Consider the following 24,292-nt stretch of genomic DNA (forward strand, 5'->3'; position numbering starts at 1 on the left):
ACCAATGGCTGCCGAAGACTTAAATCCAAATTTATGGGACAATAAAATGATGAGTCACCATACCAAGTGAATTTGGACTTCTGGGTCACCATACCAAAAAGACTGGGAACCGGTGTTCTTACAATCGCATGGCCCACAAGTAATGGGAAATAGATGGAATATCACTCCTATTTAATGTTTTCTGTGAAACATTCTTGGGGCTCTTTCAGGCAGCCTGTTTATTGAGCATTCACTCTGATTTATATGCAGGGACATTAGATGATGGTGGCTATTTCAGGAGGATTACTTCTGATTTGTTCACAGGGAGGCTAGACAACACTGCTTCAAGAGCAAGTCTTATCCAGCACTTTCCCCATCACTTTCCTTATTGCAAAAGTAAGAGGCTTTTGAGTAAGAGGCTTCAGTGTGTTGAGGGCCAGCAAGATTAATTCATCCTTAGAGACCTTTCTCTGGGTAGATGTAAATGACAGCAGCCTGTTGAGGAGTCTGTTTGAACGAGCTAATCTCGCCCATGGAAAGCAAATGGGAGAACTTTGCCACGGTTGCAGCTGTTTCCAGGGAGAAGTCTATTTACTTGGAGGCTGTGCATAACGAGAGTGAGGGCACCCCCTTGGACAATTGCTTGTGGATCGGCTTGCTCCTAGATGAGAAATGGGAGAAGTCGGGGTGGGTGAAGGCAAATTTGATTCAGTCTGATTTCTAAGTCAGTGCTAGAGGTGTTTTTGTGGGACAGCACAAATTCAGTTCACAAATAGGTGGGTAGCCGTGTTGGTCTGCCATAGTCAAAACAAATCGAAAATTCTTTCTAGTAGCACCTTAGAGACCAACTGAGTTTGTTCCTGGTATGAGCTTTCGTGTGCATGCACACTTAAGGTATCTGAAGAAGTGTGCATGCACACAAAAGCTCATACCAGGAACAAACTCAGTTGGTCTCTAAGGTGCTACTAGAAAGAATTTTCGATTTTGTTTTGACTATGGCAGACCAACACGGCTACCCACCTGTAACTGGAACTATGGAAGGCACCACATTGAGCCGCATGAAATGGAAGTCCATAAATCTCACAAAGAAACTGGCACAGAATTTTGGTATCTGAAGAAGTGTGCATGCACACGAAAGCTCATACCAGGAACAAACTCAGTTGGTCTCTAAGGTGCTACTAGAAAGAATTTTCGATTCAGTTCACAAATGTATGTGATTGATGGAGAATCTTTTTTTTTTTTTTGCTATGCCATATTTTTATTGATTTGTTGTATTTATTTACTGGACTTCTCTATTTGTAGTGGCTGTGTTTTTATTGCATTTTCTTTCGTATTAATCTGTTAGCCACTTGTGGGCCAAAAAGCAATATATATGAATGAATGAATGAATGAATGAATGAATGAATATATATCTGGAGGGCCGCAGGGAGAGGTTCCCCATCCATGCCCTGTTGGAACTGACAAGCACATAACTGAGAGGTCCTTGAGAACTGCCTAGCTCTGTTCCCGTTTGACTCGCATAATCCATCCTTCCTCAACCGGGAAAGGAAATGGCATTATCTTCCTAATTGAAGACTGTCCTCCAGCTCCTCAGTGCTGTCAGCAGCAAAACAGCCTGATGTACTACTTCCTTCCTGTGACAGAGATGAAGTGGTTATTAAACGCAATAGAAACCATTCAGGCCCCTTTTCACTTTTATGTTTAGGTCTCAACATTCCTTGGAACCAAACTAGGCAGAATTACATGAAGTCAAAAATCCTACAGAACTTGGTAACCTTTTTCTTTATATCAGCATACAGCTACCCTTTTATGCTGGGCCATGGAAATCTTTGCCTTTTCCACATTCTCACACCATCATCCTGGGAGGGAAGTCTTTATAATCTGTTGCTTTTAAGTTAGGATGAAAGCTATGGGGTACCTGAATGGGAGCTTCTCCTGCTTCCAGAAACCAGAGCTGGCACTGCATTGAGGATTATGTGGACAATCCCACATTAGTTCTGATACTGGTTCCCCCAACCCTGCAAACAGATGGAGGTGGGAGGACAACTGACAACATCATGGAGGACCATGATGACTTGGTACACTGCATAATTACACTCCAGTCCATGAAGCAGAGGACTCATAACTGCTCTATCCTGGACCTTTTACAGTGGTACCTCGGGTTACAGATGCTTCAGGTTACAGACTCTGCTAACCCAGAAATAATACCTCAGGTTAAGAACTTTGCTTCAGGATGAGTACAGAAATCACATGGCAGCGGTGCAGCAGCAGCGGGAGGCCCCATTAGCTAAAGTGGTACCTCAGGTTAAGAACGGACCTCCAGAAAGAATTCTTAATCCGAGGTACCACTGTATTTTAATAGCCAACTCCCTGGTTGTGGACATTGAATATTTTATAAACTGGGCTAGATGCATGCTCCAAAGGCGTTCTTTATAAGAAAAAGGATCTTTCACCTTGCCCTCCTTCCTCCCACTAAAATATGAAATGCTGCCAAAAGCATAGTTAACTACACCCCATTTGGGTTTACTACAGGGGTCAGCAACCTTTTTCAGCTGTGGGCCGGTCCATCATCTCTCAGACCATGTTGTGGGCCGGACTATACAGGTATTTTTTTTTTTTGGGGGGGGAGAACGAATTCCTATGCCCCACAAATAACTCAGATGCATTTTAAATAAAAGGACACATTCTACTCATGTAAAACATGCTGATTCCCGGACCGTCCACGGGCCGGATTGAGAAGGCTATTGGGCCGCATCCGGCCCCTGGGCCTTAGGCTGCCTACCCCTGGTTTACTAGTACAGTGGTACCTCGAAAGACGAACGGAATCCGTTCTGGAAGTCCATTCAACTTCTGAAATGTTCAGAAACCAAGCTCCTGCAGCCAATCGGAAGCCGCAGAAGTCATGTCAGATGTTTGGGTTCCAAGAATGTTCGCAAACTGGAACTCTCACTTCCGGGTTTGTGGAGTTCGGGATCCAAAACCTTCAACTCACAAGGTGTTCGGGATCCAAGGTACGACTATGTAAATTGTGTTGGGTCACACCATCAATCTCATATTCAGCTCTCGGCTTAGGTTTTGAGCATATTATTATTACTATTTACCACTTTTGTAAACTGCTAAGAAGTCATTTCAATCTACAGCTGAAATACAGAATAATATTAAAACCCATTAATTAAACTATACATTAAAACAAGCAGTTTAAAAACAGTGGAACGGACTCCCTCGAAAGGTGGTGGATTCTCCTTCATTTTAGTTTATAAAGCAGACATTGGGTGGCCATCTGCCATGGATGCTTTAGTTGGGATTCCTACATTGCAAGGGATTGGACTAGATGACTCTTGGGATCCCGCCCAGTTCTACAATTCTATGATAACAATTGGAACAGTTAAAATAATCAAATCACAATTTCAGTTGAGGGGAATGCTAGCCTAAACAGGTGTATCTTGTTCAAAACCCTTTATTGGTACTGATCAAAACACTGATACTCAGCGATACAAAGCACTGAGAACTGCTGAAATGGGGGAGAGGGAAATGTAAAACATTGTGATATCACCCCTATGTGATATCAAGGATGAGGAGGGGCATAGCTTGTTTGGTGGAGCATTAGCTTTGCATGCAGAAGGTCCCTGGTTCAATCCCTGGCAACTCCAGGGACAGCTGGGAAAGACCCTTGCTTGAATCCCTGGAGAGCAGCTGCTCATGAGACAATCCTGAGCTAGATGGACTGTATAAGGCAGCTTCCTATGCAAGGAAGGGTGGATTGGAAACAAGGCCATTTTTGATAACAGGTGTGGGTTGGATTTGGCCCTGAGTCCTTTAATAATTCAGTCATTCCCTGTGCTATCTAATGACTTTAAAATGGGTGTGTGTGTGCTTACTTTGCTAAGACAGCAGAAAACATCTTCCACCTTCCCTATTTTGATTTATTTCATACAGTGTACCTCAAGCCACTCTCCCATGGGAAATAGCAAAAGCAACGGCATTGCCCCCCTGGCCTCTAAATAAATTTTTAAAAAATGAAACACAAATCAGACCAGAGCAACTCTATTTCAGTAAAGGACCCTTAAGACATGGCCTGCAGTTAACCACAAAGCAGTTTCACTTTCTGCATTAGGGTTTTCTTTCAATGTATGTGAGGGATACAGGATGGGACTTAGTAATCAAAATGCTACCTCTCCAAGGGGTTTATTTAGATAAACAATGGACCCCTACAGAAGTAGAAAAAGTTGTCTCCTTTGCCAAACTCAAGCCAATTTGTTTAACCCTATCCTCCTTAATTTGGCAGTGCAGACTGGGCACAATAAGGTATGCACATTGAACTCTCCAGATTTAGAACCAATATCCTCTCTTATATTCCAGAAAGCTGAAATGTTTGCACAATCTTCTTCTCTTCTTCTTCTTTCTTCTTTCTTCTTCTTTCTTCTTCTTCTTCTTCTTCTTCTTCTTCTTCTTCTTCTTCTTCTTCTTCTTCTTCTTCCTCCTCCTCCTCCTCCTCCCCTCTTCCTCCTCCTCCTCCTCCTCTTCCTCCTCCTCCTCCTCCTCTTCATATCATCACCACATCATCACCTATTCATTATTAAGGATGCATCTCTAAAGTTGATTTCACGGTGCTTCTGGCTGATGCTGGCAAGACAGAAAATCAGAAGTCGATTCTGGGGAGATTTCCAGCTCAATTTTGCTGGCTACAGCACTTGGTATATTTAGGTCAGCCCTAGTCAGTAACAAATCACTTTTTTTTTTTAAGCCCTCACTATCCAAAATGATGACATAGTTGTAAATAGCACTCATTTCTTCCTCTAGCATGGCCCACACAATGGTAATGTGGGAAGCTGGCAACGAGCCAATCCATCTGTAATGCTACAGTTAGTGTGGTGTTGTGCGTAGAAAACAAAAACAAAGTGGTGCGTTGTTCGCATAAATGAATTTGCTCTCTGTCACCTCCATAGAGCATAGTTCATGGGAAGCTGTGCTGCAAGAAGATAAATAGGACACCTGTCAATATAGCGTGAATGAGACTTTATGATCCAATGGCACAATCAATCTGTTCCTTTTAAAAAGACTAAGGTCTAGTACCTTGAGATTAATTTTCTAAGACCCAACTTCAAGTGCACTCCACACATCAGAGACAGTGGATACAAAATTGTCTTTTTTAGAATAAAAAGGTGTTTAATAGTAATAATATTTTTTGCAGAAAAATGCTATGCTTCAAGTAAAAAATAGACCTTTTCAAAATTAGACTTCCAGGCAATTGGATTCAGGAGTGTGGCATGAAAGTTCCTTTTTGAAATGTATTTATTCCAGGTGAATGAACTTGCACTATCTAAGCTGATGCTGGGTTTTTACAGCTGATACTCCCCAGCCAACCTGTTTGGGGACCAGATTCCTTCCTGACCAAAATCTCACTACTCACATATATACTCTGATGATGCCTCAGGATAACAAACCTTTCCCATGCTAAATGAGAGGATGTCCCAGAGACCTCTGTGAGCGTATAGAAGCCCTTTTGGTGTCCTTTTCTAGCAAAATGCAGGAACCTACCTTATAATGTAGGGATGCGGGTGGCACTGTAGGTTAAACCACAGAGCCTAGGGCTTGCTGATCAGAAGGTCAGCGGTTCGAATCCCCGTGATGGGGTGAGCTCCCATTGCTCAGTCCCAGCTCCTGCCCACCTAGCAGTTTGAAAGCACGTCAAAAGTGCAAGTAGATAAATAGGTACTGCTCCGGTGGGAAGGTAAACAGCATTTCTGTGTGCTGCTCTGGTTTGCCAGAAGTGGCTTTGTCATGCTGGCCACATGACCCAGAAGCTGTATGCCAGCTCCCTCGGCCAGTAACGTGAGATGAGCGCCGCAACCTCAAAGTCGGACATGACTGGGCCTAATGGTCAGGGGTCCCTTTACTTTTACCTTATAATGTGTCTGACCTCTAGTTCATTTAGCTCAGTATAATCTACATTATCTGACAATGCCTTTCCAGGATCTATTCTGTCAACAAGGGAAGCTGTCATGCTGAGTCAGACAAACATTAGACCATCTCACTCACTATTGTCTGCACCAACTAGTAATGGCTCTCCTGGGTTTTACACTGGGGTCTTTCCTAGCTCTACCTGAGATGCCACAGACTGAACCTGATACCTTTTGCATGCAAATCTTAGCTATAGCCCCCCCCCATTTTGTGCTAGGAAGGCTGCCACCAGTTTGACTTGGCCAGCACTTCTTTTTGAACAAAGTTGTTGAAGAAGGTTGCACTGTTCAAGTCAGCCACTGCAAGAATCATGTTGTGCCCTGGTTGCAACTTCTGGGTTGCCAGTTGGCCATTGCTGGTCTAAGTTGCTGGTCACAGGGCTGGATCTAGAGGGACATCATTTGTTCGGAGGCAGGTGTTTCCTCCTCAAAAAATGAGGACTTCCTCTGGAGGAAGCTCATTTGGATTCAGCTGATCTAGGGCACCAAAGGGTTGGTTTCTGGGGTTCCATTCCTAGTCGTGGTATCCTGTCCTAAATGATGTCCTGTCCTAAGTGCTATCTGGTCAGGAGTTCAAGGCAACCTGCAGGACCTTGAAGAGCTCCCAGGGCACAAGTGTTATTTGTGTAAACATCTAGCTAGAACTGAAGCCTTGTTGACATTGTCTGGACTTGTAGTGCAGTAAGACCTGCCTCCCAAGGGTTGCTGGCTGGTTGGCTATTTCAGGGCTCTCAGTCTTTGATTCTGCAGGGTATGAAGGGAAACATCTTCTCTGAATCAGAGGAGGGCAACAAGCTCTATCCTCTGCTTGGGAGGGTCTGGCTCTTTCCCCAGAGATAAAGTTGTAGCTTCATCTTCCACTGAGTGCATGGTCTCTGGGTTGTGGGTCATGACATTCACTGAATGTGCCATTCAATGTGCCATTCATAATGGACATGCCATAGTGTGTATTTTGTATTCAAGTACGCAAGAAAATGCCAAGGACCAGAAGTAAAGGCTGTGCTGGTTCTTTGCCTCTGAGATTCCTCCATCTCTTCTGCTTCTCCAATTTCCCCAATGTGTTGAATAAGTTTGGCGTTTATATTGAACTGTTTTTCTTTTGTAAGAACAATTGCATTCTTGACTCTCTGTTTATTACTAAAGTGAACTTCAGGTGAATTTTGCAGAACGTCCCCTGGAAGGTTTGCCCAACTGGAGCTATTGAAGTGGCAGTTATTGTGGCCTTGCTGTATTGTAAATAAAATCTATTTCATGTAGCCTGTTGCAGTCTACTGGTGCAGAACGACTCTTCATTCAGGGATGAAATTAACTTGGGAACTGACATGGGTCTACTTTATGAATGATAGGTATGTGCAGCTGGTTTGGATGTTGTCATAGACGTCTACAGCAGGCCCTTGATCACCTCTGTGAGAACCTGCCTAGAGAAGCAATAAATCTATTTCCCAGTAAGTTGAATATAGCTTTTGGGACAATCTGCTCCTCTTTAGAAATTTTAAATAGATGCCAGATTGGAATGTTTTGCCATAGATTACAAGGCAGCTCGTACCCTTTTGTTCTTTAGGAAAACCTGGCACGGAAGGCATTAGCCAAACTGCACACATTCAGATAAAGCAAGTACAGTGTGAAAGCAGGAAATATTTTCATGCAAATTGGCCAAATTAAAAAGCAAAGGGAGTGTCTAATATATTCATGCATACTTTTGATGGTAATTACAGCAATTTCACAGCAAAGAACCCCTCAGCGCTTAGAGGAAATTATTGTGTATAAAGATATTGTTGATTAAACATACAGCTACTGGTTTAGAGTGTGTGGGTTTTTTGTTTTTTGTTTAATTTGCAAGAGGAGCTGTGTGTTCAGTTGGAGAACACACTGAACTATATAAATGAAAGGTGACAACCTGAGGAAGGCGGCAGTGCATGGCTTTGAGACAAAGAGAAGCCTGATGTATGCAACAAGCACAGGAGGGAGCTGCAGAATTTGAAAGATAGTATGATAGAATAAAATTTGTCTACCAATCTGGCCACTGGTAACCAGTAACATGGAGAGTACCGTATTGGCCTGAATATAAGCCACACTTCCCCCCCCCCCCAAATTCCGACTGTGAAAAGTTAAAGTGTGGCTTATATTTGCAACCTTACGGTATGCAGCCAGGAGCGTGGGGCAAACAGCGCCTGGAGCATGGTGAAATGGCGCCTGCCCCACACATAGTGTCTTTTCCTCTCCCCCCAAGTCTGGGAAGGGAAAGAACAAGGAAGGAGAAAGGCCGCCAGCAACACAGTGCAGCTGCCCCCCCCCAGTATGCAGCCAGGAGCAGCGAGGAATGGAGTGGCTTATATTTGGTTTCCCCCCCTTTTTTACTCCCCCCCCCAATTTTAAAGGGCCAATACGGTATCTCTAAAAATAGAGGCACACTCTCTCGTAGGGTGTCCTTGCACTGAAAGCAGGAAGGCAGTCACGCAGAGGGTTAAGAGCTATAGGTCAGTGGTAAAACAGGGGCAATAGGTCAGATACTTGGGGTGTATGAGACCAGAGGTCCCAGGTTCAATGCCTGGCTTCTCCACTTAAAAGCTTGGCAGTAACAAGACTGGGAAGGCATACCTGTTGTGTATTAAATAAGATATTCTGTCAGCCGGGTAGAGTAATGTCATTGGTCAATTTAAAGAGTACAATCACAATCCACAGCCTGATTGGGTCCCGCCGGAAAGTTTGAATATTATTGGTTCCCGCTAAAATGTATATTTTCCCTCTGTCCCAATGTGTCTATAAATAGAGCTTTCCCTACCCCCTATTCCCCAGTCTTGTCCTATCCTTACAATAAAGAGCTGTTCACTAAGAAGTGTTGCTGGACTTACTGCTACCAGAACCCACGACACAACAATACCCTCCAACACGTCCAGGCCCAAAACTGAGACACGCTACTGAGCGAGTCATGTGACCCTCTGAAATTAACCATAGAGTAGCAAGAGCTAACTGGAAAAAAAGTCAGGCCAAAATACAGAAGAGGCACGTGTGCAGTGCACCATCTACATGTGTTCTACTTATTATTATTATTATTATTATATTATTATTATTATTATTATTATATTATTATTATCATTATTACACCACCACCACCGGAGAGGTTCCTTCTGAGAATCCTTCTCCTCTGAACACCTAAACTGCTGTGAATTTCAGCCCACTGCCCAGTTTTTTAAAAAGTTTGTTGGAAATGATTGAGGGAAAGGTTCATGGAAAGAAGTTCATGAAAATGGGGGCGGGGATGGGGGTGACAATGACAACAGACTACACAAAGAATAGTACACAGTTCTCCCTCTTGATTACAGTCAATATGTAGAGTTGTTTCTGCAAAAATGGATGCTCGAACTGAGGGGAAGTGAAGTGTATGTGTGGAAAGGTCAGGAGAGGGACATCACACCAGCTGGACTGATAAAGGTTGTGTGCTGTTTGAATTACGAGACTTGTATCTGAAGCCTGGAGCGATGCAGCAGAAAAGGAGAGGAAGAGAGAATGAAGGAAGGCTAGGTTACAGAACAGGTGGCAGAACATAGCGATACTGACAGGGGAATAACAACCTCTCTGCACAGATGGGAAACCCAAATTAGGGAATATCTTAGCAGAAGAGTAGTAGATATTGAGAAGTGCGGAAAGAAGTATAAGGAGAGTCCTGCTGCACCAGGCCTTTAAAAACCCATCTAACCCACCAACATTTCTGACAGCGCCAACCAGATCCCGATGGGAAGTCTTCAGGCAGAGTGCCACAGCACTCTCCCCATTTGTGAACCCCAGCATCCCCCTTAAAAATCCTGCTATCTGTGTATCTAATAATCAAAATGTATGAGACGTATGAGCAGTATAGATAGGTCATAAGAAGAGCTTGGCTGGATCAGATCTCATCCAGAATCCTGCTTCCCAAACAGGCCAACTAATTTCCTCAGCAGCTAATATTCAGAGACATGTGCTACAGAACGTAAGGCATAGCCATTGTGACTAGTGCCCATTGGTAGCCTTATCCTACATGAATTACCGGTAATGTAATCTCTTTAAAAGATACCCAAGCTACATCTTGTGGAAGCAAATAGCAGAGTTTAACATGAAGTCCAGTTTCACTTCCATTTGAATGATGGCAACTCACTTAAAACATATTTACAACTTCCATAGTGATTTGTGCTACAGATGTTTACGACTTGTTCTTCAGCACTGTGATTTATTTGGGAGTCTTTTTTTAAAGAATATTAAAGAGGCAATAGGTAATGGCAATCTTATTTAATCGGGGTGGGGGGAGGGAAGAATACATTTCCCACATAAATAAGAAGATCTAAAAATAATATAATCAACGGCAACAAACCTCCGTAAACAATGCCCCCAAAATTTCAGTCCACATGCCATATCATAAAATGCTGTTATTTTGAGAGGTAGAAAATAAATGATAGGCTATTGACTTGTACTGACTGATACTGGCATATGATGACCATTTGTTTACTGTCCAAAACTAAAGGTTAGATCAAGTTTGACACACCACTATTATAAAGTGAATAAAAATACAGGAGATTTAGCAAGACTTTGTCATTTGGCACATGCGATTTCCTAATGGCGACCCCAGGCCAGGCAAAAGAGCTTTTTGTCCAAAGCCCTTGGTGGAAAAACACATTTTGGCATAGAAATGTCAGTCCATTATCATGACTGATTTCCTTTCCAAGCACCAGATTCTTAACATTTATAATTTAGAGCGCTTCAGAAGGAAATGACAATTTGTCTTTTCAAAAGCAAAGGAGAAAATGGGATTTCATTCATTATTCCTTCTTAGGTGATGCCATACAGATCTTGTGATGGCATAAAGCATTTTTTTTGTTTTTTAGCTTAGTGGACAAACAAAAGGCCATTATACTGAGATGCAGAATAACATGCCAGACACTTTTTGAAATTTTTTTTGAGACAAGGTTACTTTTGATTTACACCCACCCAAAAACACAATTGCCTGCCTTGAAACACAGAACACAATTGTTTCTAGTATCTAGTCTCTTTTGAAATATTTATTGACAAGTTTCTGCTTTACAGGATCCTAGGCATCTTCTTCCAAAAAGAAACCCGTGAGAAGGTGATCCAATTTCTTGAGGGGTGAGCAGCCATGAGCACCACTCCATACAAACAAATGTTATTTCTTGTCACGTCTGAAAAAAGATTATCAGCCCTAATACAGATAATATAAATTTTATATGTGCATATGCGAGGATGCACGCTGAAAGCTAACCAGCTAACTAAAACGTATTATCTTGCAACAAGCCTAATTGCATATGAAATACTTTAAACCAAAATACAGTCATGCCTCGGGTTACAGCCGCTTCAGGTTTGCATGTTTTCAGGTTGCGCACCATGCTGAACCCAGAAGTACTGGAATAGGTTACTTCCGGGTTTCGGTGCTCACGCATGCACAGAAGCACTAAATCTTGAAAGTTAATAATTTTTTCTGTATTTAGAGGCCTCTCATAAATTGAGGCCCTAAACTGGAGCCAGCATCAGGAATAGCTTGGCAAAGGTGGATCTAAGAGAGCATGCATAGAGCTTCTGGAGTGCTGCAGCAAACGCTGCAACTATGACAATCAAATGCGAGGCAAGAAGTGTTGTGTGTGGGGGCAGCGGTGCACCGAAATTTGAGATGCTAAGTTTTACCGCTGGGCCTGGCCAGGGGTGGAGGAAGGGGTGTGTGGTGAAGGCGGACTGCCCAGGGTGTCACCATTGAGGGGGGGGGGGGTTGTGACAAAATGCCGGTTGGCACTCACTGCGGAGCCTGCAGCGTGCCTGAACCACGCATCTCTCCTGGGAGTGATGCGGTGGCTTTGGCGGCCGGCAGGCTCTGCGCTGTCTCCAAACGGTCTGCCTGCCACCTCCCCCTCAGCTGTAGGGCGGCTGAGTAGGAGGAGGCAGGCAGACTCCTTGGAGGCCCCACGGAGTGTTCCCTGCCCAGCTGGCCCCGCCCCTGGGCACAGGGCGCACACGCCGCCCAGGCGCCCGATCAGTTTGCTCTTGCCACTGGGCCTGGCATGTGATCCCTTTGTTAGGTCAGGTTCAGACAGGATGGCTCAAGCTCCCACAGTGAACTATAGGTGGATTGGGGCTGTGAACCCAGATTCTCCCCAGCTTAAAACCCAACATGAAGGGGTGCATATGTGATGTATGTATGTATGTATGTATGTATGATGATAATCCCATGGACTGCAGCTGGGGAAGGGAGGTTAATGCTTGCCTTCCCACTGCATTCTCGAGGAAGATCACACCCTCCCTACAATAAGTTGCTATGTGTGTAGCAAATGCGTGTGGTGTGTGGTGTGTGTGTGTGTGTGTGTGTGTGTGTGTGTGGTGCCCATGACATTTTCTAAGCAGCTCCTGCACAGCTAACAATTAGCAATGTTAATAAAGCTGTGGCCCAAATTTGTCCATATTGTTTCCTTATTCTGAGCACATGGACATAAAGGTACTTTCACTAATGTGACATGTGGGAGCCATACGGTTCTGTCCTGGACCTGTTGTTGTTCAATGTCTTTAAAACTTTCTGATGGTAAGAGCTGTATAGCAGTGGAAGGAACTCCTTGAAATTCTCCTTCCTGGAGGTTTTTAAGTAGAGATTAAGTAGGATGCTTTAGCTGAAATTCCTGCATTGCAGGGGGTTGGACTGGATGACCCTCAGGGTCTCTTTCCAATTCTACGGTTCTATGTTGATGCAGATTGGTCTATTATATTGGTTTGCTCATAAAGATGAATTGGTCAGAATCAACTGACAAAGGAGTTCTGTTTTCCCTCCAGCATTTAGATTGCGAAAAAGAGAAGGGAAAAGAAAGAAAAGATGAACTACACAGTATAACCTATTTGTCTCCTTCATGGATCACTGCCTTGTCATGGCAAAGGGGCTTGAATAACTCAGGGAAGCTATGAGCTATGCCATGCAGGGCCACCGAAGATGGACAGGTCATAGCGGAGAGTTTAGACTAAATGTGATCCACCTGGAGAAGGAACTGGCAAGCCACTCCAGTATCCCTGCCAAGAAAACTTCGTGGACAAAGACAACAGGCATATAAAAGTTATGACGCTGGAAGATGAGCCCCTCAGGTCGGAAGGCGTCCAACATGCTACTGAGGAAGAGCGGAGGACAAGTACAAGTAGATTCAGAGCTGATGAAGCGGCTGGGCCAAAGCCGAAAGGTCGCTCAGTTGTGGATATGCATGAAGCGAAAGAAAAGTCCAATGCTGTAAAGAAAAATATTGCATAGGAACCTGGAATGTAAGAACCATGAACCTTGGTAAGCTGGATGTCTTCAAAAATGAGATAGCGAGAATAAACATTGACATCCTGGGCATCAGTGAACTAAATGATCCGGAAGTTGAGGCTCCAGTACTTTGGCCACCTCATGAGAAGAGAAGACTCCCTGGAAAAGACCCTGATGTTGGAAAGATGGAGGGCACAAGGAGAAGGGGACGACAGAGGATGAGAAGGTTGGACAGTGTTCTCGAAGCGACTGGCATGAGTTGGCCAAACTGCGGGAGGCAGTGGAGGATAGGGGTGACTGGCGTGCTCTGGTCCATGGGGTCACAAAGAGTCGGACACGACTGAATGACTGAACAACAACAACATAACCTATTTGTATTCCTGGAGAGATAGTTATTGTATAGAAGGGCTTTTCTTCATCACTGAAGAATCTGTTCCTCTCCATCTCATATCTTTCCCTTGTCAGATTCCCCCTGCAACTCAGGTTCTTTTCTCCTTTGCAACAGCAGTGCTGAACAACCTTGTTCCTAACTAAGTAAGAAGTAAGGATGTTTCATCCTTTCTGTTTTGTATCTGTTTTATTTGGTACATTAACCTTTAGCCGGTTGCACTTATTTACTTTGCTGCTGCTGCTGCTGTTTTAAAAAATAAGTAATAAGGTCACAATAAATTTTTGGTGTGTGTAGCATTTTGAATGCTTAAAGCAATAAATCATATACTGTCTCGTGCTTACCCAGGAGCTCAGGAACTGAAGAAATCCCATTTGGCCTATACCGCGAAGGCCAAATAACAATGGGTATCAGTGAGTGGAAGCTTTGATGTATGGCTCTGGAAGAAGAAGCTCCAGACTTCTTCTCTATAAATTAACAGCTATTTTGCAGTGCTGATGTTTGGAACAGATTCTGCCTCTGGCTTCATTCCCTTTCCAGACTCTTGATCTTTTATGAAAACCTAAAAGGTGGGGGCAGGGTGGGGAACCTTCAAATCACACCAGTCCCTAATATATTTAACACAGAGAAAGAACAGAGGATTATTAGCAGATCCTCTGAAGCCAGTGTACCATCTTCAGCCTAGGAAAAACCAGTGGTTTACCTCCAGCTGTGTCCTAGATATTAGAATTTAGGCTTCAACCCTACACTCACTGACCTGGCAGTAAATCCCACTGAGGGTCAATGAGGCTTACTTCCAAGTGGACACACAGTGTAAGGGTTTAAATGTGTGGATTATACAGGCAAGTGTATGTAACAGTGTCTGGATGGACCTTTTCCGGTTTGAACTGAGATGTGTCAGTGGAAGTGGAGAAGGTACCTGGTTGTGGACTTTGGTCCTCTGGTGACAGGTTGCAACTGAAGTTCAGGTTGGGAGACAGTATGAAATACAGATGTCACTGCTATAATTTATTTCTAATGCTAGGCCCGTTAGGGAGCACAGGAAACCCACACATCATGGAGAACTCTCCACATAATTATTTAGAAAACTAAATTACACCAAGTCTGACCATTGTCTACACTGACTGTCAACCACTCCCCAGAATTACACATGGGGGTCTCACCTAGACCTACCCATACCCCTCAACAGTCTGGATGGCCATGATGCTCCTAAAGTCACCACGGTTTCTGTCTTGCTGCCGGGGTGCTCTGATTTATTCTGGCCAGCAGACCACCCTTGAGAAAGAGGCAATGAGGTCCTTCCCAAACTTAGTTAGCAGCAGGAGAAATGCTGAGAACAGAGATGCTCACCTTCATATACTTGACAAAGCCATTTAACCTTGTCAGCTGAAAAGGACTATTCACTCTGCTCAGCAAGAGAGGATGCCAACCTAAGCTTCACAAGATGATCCTATCCTTTCATGACAACATACATGGTACCATCCCGTATGATGGTTTATCCTCGGATACCTTCCCTAAAAAGAGCAGTGTGAAACAGGCCTGTGTTCTACTCCAACTCTCTCTGACATATCCCTTCTCCCTGTTGCTCTCATATGCATTCAGCTTAACTGAATATGGTGTGCAGTTTCATTCAAGGAGTGACAGGGATTTGTTCAACCTGGCACATCTCCAAGCCAAGACAAAAGTGTGGCAGGTTCTTATCTGCAATAAGATGATGCAGCATTGACAGCGCATCCGAAGAAACTCTACAATGACTCAACAACTGTTTTGCCCAAGACTGCATGGAGTTTGGCTTCACCATCATCTGACAAAGACCAACATCTTGGGTCAGAACATCAGCATTGGTGACTGCACGCTTGAGACAATAACAATTTTATCTACATGGGCTCTACCATAACCAGCAACCTTTCCATTGACACTGAGCTGGACAAGCGTACTGGCAAGGCAGCTATGCCAATAGCTCATCTCTCTGAAAGGGGCATGGGAGAATGTGATGCTAACATCCAATACCAAGATGGTCTACAAGGCTTGTGTGTTGAGCATGCCGCGTTATGGAAGTGAGGCATGGGCAAGTTACACCCATCAGGAGTGACACCTCGGTGCCTTCCTTATGCAGTCTGTCAGGAAGATTTGGGGCAACGCATGGCAGGACAGGGTCTCAAACAACCATGGCCTCTCCCAAGCCCACATTCCCCGCAGGTTTGCATTCCTGTCTCAGCGATGTCTATGCTGACTTGGTCCAAGTCCACAGAATGGAAGAGGGTATGATCCCAAAGGATGTGCTTTACGGGAGCTGGCTTCAGGCACCAGGCCTGTTGGTATACCAACCCTGTGTTACCAAAGATGGCTGCAAATTGATATGAAGGCTGGCAACATTAACCCTGCATGTGGGAATTCCTTGTGGATGACCACAGTGCCTGAAGACGGCTGCACAACCACAGCTGTGACCAGAAATGACATCTGGGAGGAGCACAGAGAGAAGAAATGTCATGGTGCACCTGTAACAGCAAAATAGATGCCTTCAACTGCCCCAGCTGCAATAAAACATGCCTCTCCTGTATCAGTCTATACAGACACAGCAGGCACTATAACACTCCAATGTTTTGACTTTATCCTGGATGCCATACTCTCTTCCATTGTCTCTCAAGACAGACGAATGGCAGCATTAATATATGAGCAGTGCACTGACCCTCTTTGCATGGATGAATTTCATAACCCAAGTGTTTTGACTTAAGTGATGTTTTTGAGAGATGTACATACTGGCAGGAAACTACAGTGCTAAGCTGTCCTGCATGGTGATTCCTCTCTGTCTGGTAATACAAGAAGAGGTGAGATTGATTACCCCCTTTTTTGCTGACTGACCATATCCCTAATTTCATATCTCCTCTGTTTAAACTCTACTTCAGCCAGTTTAGTGAAAGGTGCATTTTTTGAAACAGAAGTAGAAACACTCCATATTTTAAGGAGGCACATATTGATTTGCTTGAGGGCAAAACTAGTTGTGATGTTAAGTGCTTATTTGCCTTCAACAGAACTTTTAAAAAATGCAAATAGATTCTGTGGGGTGAAAAGTGGGAAGCTGATAAGGATGAGGATCTCTGCAGGTGGGGCAGGGGAATCTAACCCTTTCCTTCCTGCTATAGCGTTATTATCTGGAAATTGCTCTTCGGAAGCAATTTGGCATTGAGAGGAATTCCCCCCATGAAACAGCCCTGGCTACCCCTCAAAATTCCTGGAAGGTTAGTTTGTAAAAGTGTTGAGGGTTGCTAGGAGATTTTCTTCACAGAGCTACAGTTCTCTGAGTTCCCTGGAAAGAGAAATTGTTTTGTTAAACCACTCTGGCACTCATCACGGTGTCCCATTGTGCCAGAAGCGGTTTAGTCATGCTGACCACATGACCTGTAAAGCTGTCTGTGGACAAACACCAGCTCCCTTGGCCTGAAGTGAGATGAGCGCTGCACCCCATAGTTAAGTTTGGACTGGACTTAACCGCCACAGGTCCTTTACCTTTACCTTAACAGCTTTTGGAAAGTTTGGAGGCAGGCTACCACAGTGTTAACTACTGTCAGATTTATTCCCACTTCTCTGCCAGATGGAACTATTTCCTCAAGGGAAGTGTAGCCCTTCCACTTGAACATGATGGAGGGCTCAAGCCACTGAGCAATCTTTAAGTGACATGGTGGGGTGTGGCAGAAGTGCCCCCACAACATTTCAACATTTCCCCTGTCTTTTCTTGTATTATAAGGCTTGCTCTTCAATGACCAATTTCCCATACTTTCACCACCACTGTGGCAGCTCTTGTTAGCGTATGATCCATGGCACCTACACAAAATTAATGATTTCTATGGTAGTCTGCCTCATTGAAAAGGTTTCTTTATTAAGTGCAATTGTACATATAAAATTATGGCAGTGTGTGGACCCAAGCTCTTAATTAATATTGGTTGGGCACACTGCGTAGTCATCCTAGCAGAATTGTTCATCTCTGTTTGGCCATACACACCCACTCCATAGGAAGTATGGGAGATGCATTTCCCAAAGTGTATTGTGCCTCTTGCAACAATTTGAAACCTTGTTTTCTTTGGTTTTATTATATCTTAAGAGCAATGGTCATGGCTTAGCATTGTGAGAGCCCATTTACTATAGATAACTTGCAGTCATTAGACCTAGTTACATCATGTTACCGACATGCCCTCAACCTCAAAATTGGCTCGGGGAGTCTGGAGAATCCCCAGAACAGTACACAAAGTGAAGAGAGGGGAGATTCATTCTGTTGAGCAAGCTGAAATGTTTGTGCTCGAACGACCACAAGTGTGTCATGTTGATTGTGTTAGATGGGCAAACAGTCCAACCTGGCATAAGGCAGCTTCCTATTTTCCATGGAAAAAAGGATCGTATAATGTAATAGTATGCTAAATAAAATAAAGACATCTGCAATGCTTCAATTACTCTTCTTGTTATCCTTCCATGCAACTGAGTCTTGAAAGGAGCTCTGTCTTTCTCTAGTAGTGCAGCACTTGCAAAGCTGCTCTTCTCTACGCTGTTAATAGTAATGCTAAGCATCATCTGGCCAAAGGTAAGCGATTCTAAGCCCCATTGATTTCTACTGAAAAGATTTAAGCACAGGCTTTTCTCCCATTGAAACCAACAAGGCTTAGTAGTACTAAACTGAGATTGGATCAGGTCCCAAAATCAAAAACCTCAACGAAGGTAGGTAACTAGAGGCAGAGGCAGCTTTGCACGTTCATATAGATCTGCCTCTTACAATAGCAATTTATTTCCCAAAGTGATGTTGCACCCAGTGAATTGGTTTTGTCTCTTGAATGAGAAGGTGTTGATGGGACTTTTAAATGGGGGAAACTGGATGCATGCTGTGATTGAGGGGCAATAAATCTTCAGTGGAGAGATGTGGTGCTTTTCCTACTTCTTTGGCACCATTTCTCCACATTAAGAGACAGCATTGAAATGAACATCATTGAGTGTTTCACTGTATTAGAAATGCAATTGCTGTATCAAATGTAAGGAATTCAGAATTCTAGTGAACTGTAAATCACTAGAAGCTCTTAAAAACCAAAGGCAGGTTCCTTCTCAAGGTGACTTTGTTAATCTGAGCTTTACCGCCTAGTCAGTCACAGGAAAAGACAAAGAGAAGTCAATAATGGCTGCATGTGGTCCCTGTTAGGAAGTCCAGCAGGCAGCAATAGTATGTGAAACTGAATACTTTCCATCTAAAATTAATTAAATTAGTCCAGTTCCATAAATAATATACTTGGATCCCAGTGCATCTCCCAGGAGAAACAAGTTCTGAGTGGAGTGTACCAGGAGACCATTTGTGGAAATTAGGCAATTATTAGTTTAACATAGTCATCAAATTAATTTTGCAGAAGCAGAAAAATGCCAAGCATTAGAGGAAGATAGCACTGACATGGTGTATGGCCTGTGAAATGCTTTAAATTAATTGGACTGGAGCTCAGTGGAGATTGCCAAGGCAGACCACGGCATACTTTGTTTGCCTTTAGGGTCCAGCAGAAGGTTCTATTCCTGCTTTTTTTAAAGCAAGCAAACAAAAAATAGTCCATGTCATGTATTCATTCATACCTTATGGTATGAATGGTACACACTTTCCCTAACTAATTATATGAAAAGGGTCATATGAAGCAGTTCTTAGACCAAAAGCTACTAACAGATATATTTTGAGCTTTCATTTCCCATGTTTTATCATCCTCCAGGATAGTCAGTGATAAAAATCTGCTTCAGGCTAGATCAACGGAATGCTCAGTAGTACCCAGCATGAGGTTATACCACAATAACAGAAGCATATTCTGACATTCTTCCAGAGCAGGGATGTCAGGTGCCTTATGTTCTTCTGAAGGCGACACTCTGGGAACTGACTCTACCTATCAGAGCTCATGATGGATAGAAGATATGAAGACTAACTATTATTATGACTCTTTCCATGCTAGCCTAAAGAATTGTTCAGCTTTTCACAACTAACCAGAGATGGGTTTTTTCTGTAATGAATATCCTAACCAAATCGGCTATTTGTTGTTGTTCAGTCGTTCAGTCGTGTCCGACTCTTCGTGACCCCATGGACCAGAGCACGCCAGCTATAAGATCGGCTATAAGATGGGGAATTGTTTGGGTTTTTTTAGGTTAGTATATCAGAACACAGGAAGAGCCTGCTGGATAAGTCCAATGGGCTATCTAATCCCACCACCTTATAGTGGCCAACCAGGTCCCTGTGAGGAACCTCAAGCAGGACCTGAGCACAAGAGCACTCTCCCCTCTTGTGGTTCCCAGCAACTGGTATTCAGAAGCATTCCTGCCTCCAACTGTGGAGGCAGGGCATAGCCATCATGGCTAGCAGCCATTGATAGTCTTGTCCTCCATGAATTTGTCTAATCCTTTTTTTAAAGCCATCCACATTGGTGGCCATCACTGCCTCCAGTGGGAGCAAGTTCCAAAGTTTACCTATGCATTGCATGAATAAGTACTTTCTTCTATCTGCCCTGCATCTCCCAACATTCAGCTTGATTGGATGTCCATGAGTTCTAACATTATTGGAGATAGAGAAAAACTTTTCTGCATGCACTTTCTCTATGCCACTTTTTCTTCTATTGGATCATATCATGTCATATCGTAGTCACCTTTTCTCTGAATGAAAAAGCCCTGAATACTGCATCCATTCTTCCTAGGAGAGTTGCTTCACCCCCTTGATGTTGCTTGGTTGCTCTTTTCTCTATTTTGCTTGCTATCACCATAGTTAAAATCCTTTCCCACAAGGCATTACAGAGGCTTAAGCTCGTGAACTTACCTAATGGATGGGAGTCTGCTTTATTCAGGGATTCTATTGTGTTATTGACATCTTCTGGAGACCTACTGTGACCTACACCTAAAAATGGAGGAACAGCAGAAACCTGACTGTAATCCACAGGACAAACAAAGCTTATAGGCACTTTTTCCATTGTAAAAACCAAGCAATGAACAAGCATTATCTATATTCCCTGCATTAGTTAGCTGACACACATATGATTAGGTCACAGTATTTGCTTCAAGTACACCTTGAACAGGTAACTTTTTATGACTGCCACCTCCACCCATGCTTGAAGCCAAATGAGACACAAAGGAGTGCTTAGAAGACAAATATTCTGTATGGTGTGAGGTGTCATTAGCTGCCCAACCTGAACGCTTTTATTACTAATGACAGTGGGTTAGTTGTCTCCTTGTGCACCAAGCTGTAAAAAGATCCTCTTGGGGCAGCAAGGGGTGCCTCTGAGACTCCATCTCAGCTCTTCTGACATTGTAGTGATCATTTGCCTCACTACAGAATATGCTTTGCTGCTCTTTCGTATCAAGTCGTCATTATCATGCAGCATCCAGTGAATGTCTAGATTTAGTTTGAAAGCGTGTGAATCGTCACGTCATTCCCCTCGTCACTATAACCAGATGGGCAAATTGGAATGGTTATTGCATTCTAAGTGAACTTGAGAAATACATAAATGTTCCTACACTGCCCGAGTTACAAAAATCCCTGAAGCAAAAGCAAGGAAGGAGGTTTTTCAGCCAAGCCACCCTACTGAAATACGACCTCTGCATAATTGTCTTGTGAGTGGGGTCTCACAGGGTAGGAAGGAAATAGGACCGGGCACAAAATTCAGTTTAGTCTTTGCTAAATCTGAGAGATTTACCCATGCTTAGCAGTAAAAGTACATGGACAATGAGGATGCACACAAGTGTTGTATTTCTACTTTACATGCTATTCAGTTTCACTGAAAGTACCTCATTTTTAGTAGAGAGGTTTCTGAAGTTGTTTGATCACAGGCTCAAGATGGTTTGAGGACCACACTATATGAAAGCTATGAGATTCATGATTGAATCTCTCTATATTTACTTTAAAAAATAAATAAAACCAGAGCAGTTGTAGAGTGGGGGTAACTGGATTATGACCACTGAACAGGAGTGGGGAATTAACACTTCCCCTTACCCCATTTTTCATATGTCCACTCCAAAGCTGCTGTTTGCTCTGCTAGAGGAAACAAATTGGTACTTCTCTATATCTCTCTACTTATTACTAATGCATGAACATTTTGGGAAGAGAGTCGGTAGGCTTCCAGAGGCAGTTATTTACCAGTTTATGGATCATGGCCTTTGTGTTTTGCTGTCATACACATTGTGGTCCAAATTATTTTTGGCATGATAACTACTAAATTTAGCCTTATTTCATGATGGATTAATTTGGCCCCCAGAGTGATTTTCTTGCCCAGTTAAGCATGTTTGCTTACTTTTGTTAAAAAACAACAACACAATACGATGCATGAAAATTGCTTTATTACAAGAAAGAGAAGTTTGCAATAAAACCTGTCTCCTTGGGTGTGCTAATTCCATTTTACAAAGGAATAACATATTGTTTTAATTAATCATATGAAAGCAAAATTAGCATGATTACGTGAAAGGTGTTGTAAATCATTCTGATCCACTTCACTAAACAAAGAGCATCTAGTTATTCCAGAGTTGTTAAAGATTTTATCTATCCAAGTGAAAATTCAATTAGCACTATCCCGTCTCATATTAAAAAAAATGACAACCATAGGATTCCAACAGCAGGGAGGAACAGACATTCTATGCTTGTGAATCCTACCTTGTGCCAGTATGATAAATTACTTTAATTAACAGTATCCCAAGCAAACTAAACAATGTTTACAGAATGGCTGTTCCAAGAATATCCTGCCCCTATTGCAGGGGCAGACTTTGGTATTTCAAATTTCAGTGGTGCTCTTTGTGAGCCCCAAATTTGGGACCCCCCACCTCTTGCCTTCCATTCACTACATCATAGTCACAACACCCTTGATACCCACTAGGCTTGGCACCCATTGAAGTTGAACCAGTTGTGATGCCTTAAACATGCCTCTGCCCATTGTTCTAAAGACTACTACATAACGACTCTAACTGTTCTCAAAATCTCCTTATGGGTGTTGTTTTTAAAGCAAGGAAGCAAGCAAATGTATAGAAGTCCATTTCCATCTATGCCCATAATTCCCTGTGTGCCACAAGAGAAGATGCAGTGCCTCAGGAAATTAAGTGACTGTGTTTGTTTATTACCATTATATCCCCCCTTTTGTCCATGATAGGATTCAAGGTAGGACACCCAAAGTTCCCAGGCTGTCGGACTTCCGGCGGCGACGCAATCGCCGGGTGGTCGAGGGCTGCTTCAGGTCCGAAGCGCCCTGTCCATCCCGGGGGTCAGGAGCCCCGCTACCGCAAAGCGGGGCTCCGGTTGGGGTGCGGGAAGAGCGTCCCGCACCCTGGGCTCCCCGGCAGCGCCCGCGGAGGCTCCGAACCCTTCCCTCGCTCCCCCTGTAAAGGGGGAGTGGGGGTGAAGGGACAACCGGAGCCGGGCTTCGGGGACATGCCCCAACCGGGATGCAAATGCGGCGACAGAGCCCGCGGTGAGCGTCTAAGTTCTACCTGTGAAGAATGGAGCTAAAGGAACCCGGTGGTCGTGAGTAAAGAATTTGAGTAGAAATCGTGCTTTTGGGACGATCCGGGGGGAAGGAGAAGGGCAGCCTGCCTCCCTCCCTTCGAGCTCAAGAATCTAACCAATTTGAGTGATTACTGCTACAGAACTGGTTACAATGTATTTAAAATCGACACATGAGACTGGCAAACTTTTCTTTCGGGAAGTTAACTAGAGGAAAATATCTCCATTTAAAGTTGCGGTATTTGCGCTCCAGCTCAGGAAAATGGCGACGAACAAAGAGGGGAGTAGAAATATGACACCCACTTCCTCCTCCTCTGCCAGTATGTTGGGTTTCGTCCTTGAACTGGTATTGAACTCTGGACTAACGGATGAACAGAGACTCACTGCCTTGAAGGTGGAACTGCTTTGTAGAAAAGTCAAAGTCTTGTGTGGGGGTCTGAAATGGAACCAATTGCCCACAGAGGAGGCTTTTAAAACTTTTGACATTTTGGAAGAATGCCTTGCCAAGGAGCTGAGAGGGTTGATGCAAAGTTGGAGAGAAATGAGTGAGCTACTTCGGAGAAGAAATTCGCTTTCTGGGGGTGGCAGCCCCAAGGCGACGTCAAGATTTCTTATATCCAGTCCCCGAGGTGTGAGCTCGGGGGCCAGGGACAGAGAATTAAGGTATTTACAAGAAGAAAGGAAATGTTACAAAGAACCGAAGAAGCTGAGAGATGATGAGATGGATACCTCTGATCTCGTGGCAAGGAGAGATTTGGACTGTGCCTGGATCTGTGGACGTTTGGAGAGGGAAGCTACATGGAAGTTTAGTGCTGAAGCCACCCGGAGAAGAATAATGGACAGAGGGGGTGTGGGGTGAAGCATTAAGTAAAATTTAAGGTAGCCTGATATGGTAAACTGAAATCGGAGGGTGAATACTGTCAACAATTTTCTGTTATATTTTTTATTTGAACATGAAAGGAGATATTTCAAGTTATCATGTTATTAGCAGCAATCTTAAGGATAGAAGAGATAGACTTGATCGAATGAGTTGTGAAGATCTGTGAGGGGGAGTATAAGCAAAGTGAATTTAAGTGGATTAAGTTTATGGATTAAGAGGATTGAGATCAAGATGTAGATTAAGATAAGAAATCGATAAGAATAAATGAAGAAGAATTATGACGAGGTATTATTATGATGATGTATTTTTAGTAAAATGTTGAAGATATAATTGATTGTAATTATACAACTGA

Source organism: Lacerta agilis, chromosome 2, assembly GCF_009819535.1.
Source record: "Lacerta agilis isolate rLacAgi1 chromosome 2, rLacAgi1.pri, whole genome shotgun sequence".
NCBI classification, from domain to species: domain Eukaryota; kingdom Metazoa; phylum Chordata; class Lepidosauria; order Squamata; family Lacertidae; genus Lacerta; species Lacerta agilis.